The sequence below is a fragment of the Scylla paramamosain genome, unplaced genomic scaffold, assembly GCF_035594125.1.
Source record: "Scylla paramamosain isolate STU-SP2022 unplaced genomic scaffold, ASM3559412v1 Contig2, whole genome shotgun sequence".
In the NCBI taxonomy this organism is placed as follows: Eukaryota; Metazoa; Arthropoda; class Malacostraca; order Decapoda; family Portunidae; genus Scylla; species Scylla paramamosain.
This window is the reverse complement of record NW_026973667.1, coordinates 240,001-242,500: the sequence shown is the minus strand read 5'-3', so window position 1 is coordinate 242,500 and position 2,500 is coordinate 240,001. Positions and strand designations below refer to the sequence as shown.

The window sequence follows — 2,500 nt, the reverse complement described above, 5'->3', positions numbered from 1 at the left end:
GTGAGGAAAAGAAGATGAGGTTTAGAAGAGGAGAGGTGGTGTTCTACAGATTGAAAATTAGATCTTAGACCGTGAATATTGCAGAAGTTAATGAAGAAAAAGTTGAGGGGGTGTCAAGACACTTACGGGTCGTCGACAGAAAAGGCAGTCCGACCTGGGGACATTTATGGTTCCCTCCCTAGATGGGGACTCTGAGGCTGGTGTAGGAGTTGCCATGATGATTTTAAAATTTTTGAGTGAAGGGTGTGTGTGTTATTAGGTGCTTGTAGTTTTGTGTGGAGGAAGAGAGTTGTCTTTAGAGGGCAGGCTGTGACTGCCCCCTTGTGTTGTGAGACAAAGGGAAACGTTCAGTGAGGTCACAGCTGGGTTTAATGATAAGTTCACAGCACCCCCTGAACAGTGCTGCACACCTCACTGGGAGTAATTATCGTTTCGGCAGGTGTCTACTGCCTCCTCCTGTGTGTGTGTGTGTGTGTGTGTGTGTGTGTCCCTTAAAATAATGAATTTGCTAAACAATTAAATAACAAATATAAATAAACAAACATAAATAAATAAGCCAAAAAAGCACAAACAAACAAGGAAACAATAAATAAAAGCAGGAAAAAAAATAGGAAAACAAATTCTTTAGTTACCCATTCAATTAATATATTTCGGCCATTTAAAAGTCCCCCGGATCTTGGCATGCTAATTAAATGATTCCTAATAAATGGAAAGGGCTTTTTATAGTCTCGTAAATGTTCGTTTGTTGGGTGTGTTAGTTCTTAAATTACAGAAATAGGAAAAAAAAATTGAGCGTAAGATATTGTCGTAATATATCTTGGCCATTTTAAAAATCTCTTGGATCTTGTCAAGCTAGTTAAATAGTTTAAATAGCTCTACTAAATTTCAAGATATATTTGAGTCCTATAACTAGAATTTTCTTATTGGCATAGTCCTTAAATGGCTCAGTGGGAAAAGAAGTGGAAAAGGATATTTGAACATGGCGCGCGAATGTTGACAACTGCCAAACACCTCTTGTCACTTATTCATAAATCTAATTTCTCCCTCTCATAAACTCTCCCAGCCACTCTCACCTGCCTAGAATGAAATATAATACATTTAATAATTATTCAAGTCATGTTTAGTCATATCAATTCCCCAAGATTAGTAGAAATGGGGAAAAATTAAGAACGTGCAGCTTCTCATGTCGCATCACAAACCCAAGATAGAGGCGGAGAGGACATAAAGTTTCATCTCCTACATTAAGTCGGGAAATTCTGCCATAATTACGGAAGCCAGGAGGTGGGCAGTACTTCCAAAAGGTGAGGCATGTTAACAAGTACCCGTAGCCATAAAAATACAGGGGATAAGTATAGAAATAAGGAGAATGTCGGCCCAAAACTGCGGAGGGAGTCGGGCCGCCAAACCAAGAGGGCCGACTGTGTCCTCGCCTGCCTTCATTTTACGTGCAGCAAACCACGATGCCCAGCCTACACAGCCTACCTGGGCCAGTGCGTAGGCTGTGCAGGTCAGAATATGCCGTAGGTGCAAAGGAAGGCGTCGGAATGTGTCTAAATACCATGAAAGGAAGGGAAAAGCGGGAAAATCAGGTTGGAAACAGCGTCGCCGCGGCCCTGTGGAGATTGAGAGGGACGAATTTGGGCAGATTTTTCCCTCCCTGTACGCATCTTCGCGCGTCCCCCGACCTGCTGACCTGCCAATATGAGTGTTACAGGTCACGAAATGCACGTGTGACTTCAGCAAGGCCAGGAAACGTGAGGAAAGGGTGGAACTTGAAAAAAATGGCTATTGGATGCTGGAGAGAGCAGCGCCGCGGTGTTGTCTTGGTTTAGAGGGACGAGTTATCCCCCCGCAAATTTCTTCCATTTTATACATTTCCGCGCCTCTCTCGGCCTGCTGACCTGGTATATAAGATTTTACACGTTAAAAAACACACAGATGAGCTCATCAACACCCAAAAAACATAAAGAAATCAAGTAAATTAAGTAGACATTTTTGAGGCGGCTTGCGGTGAGGGCCCTGTATCCAGACTGCTCCCGCTCTCTTCCCGCGTTTTCCTTATCTTCTACTGTCCTTTGCATTTCCTGCTGACCTGTGTGAGTGCGTGGCCCACTTCCAGGGTTGGGTGTGTTATGGTGGGTGTTGTGGAGTGTGAGGTGGAGTGTGTGGAGGCAGAAAAGCTGTCGGTTCCAACCCCACTTTTGTTATCAGAATTCATGACCCTCATACAGCTTATCTTGATTATTAACAGCTTCGTGGCTTGCAGATTAGAATTATTAAGCATCATAGAAGCTTTGGGTGCAGTGTGGGTGCCGGAAATGTGCGGGAAAAGACGTAAATTAGATGAAATGTTGAGACTAAGTGTGGCTTGGTCTGGCGCATATGGGAGCTCAGCATTAGAACACAACATAGGACATAAGAAATAAGGGAAGCTGCAAGAAGTGACCAGGCTTACACGTGGCAGTCCCTGTATGAAATATACCTACCTATTTCCATCTGT

General features: G+C 43.4%; 1 protein-coding gene across 7 annotated transcripts in view; it reads left to right on the top strand.

The window, feature by feature from the left end:
• Positions 1 to 1,177: 1,177 nt before the first annotated feature.
• LOC135096059 (uncharacterized) overlaps positions 1,178 to 2,500 on the top strand; it is a 24,237-nt gene continuing 22,914 nt past the window's right edge. For 6 of the 7 annotated variants that reach the window (XM_063997287.1, XM_063997288.1, XM_063997285.1 and 3 more), the window contains exon 1: positions 1,179 to 1,301. The gene's annotated coding sequence lies outside the window, so the exon portion shown is untranslated. Of the gene's footprint in view, positions 1,302 to 2,500 lie in introns of all 7 variants that reach the window. The other variant, XM_063997283.1, reaches the window with a different exon arrangement.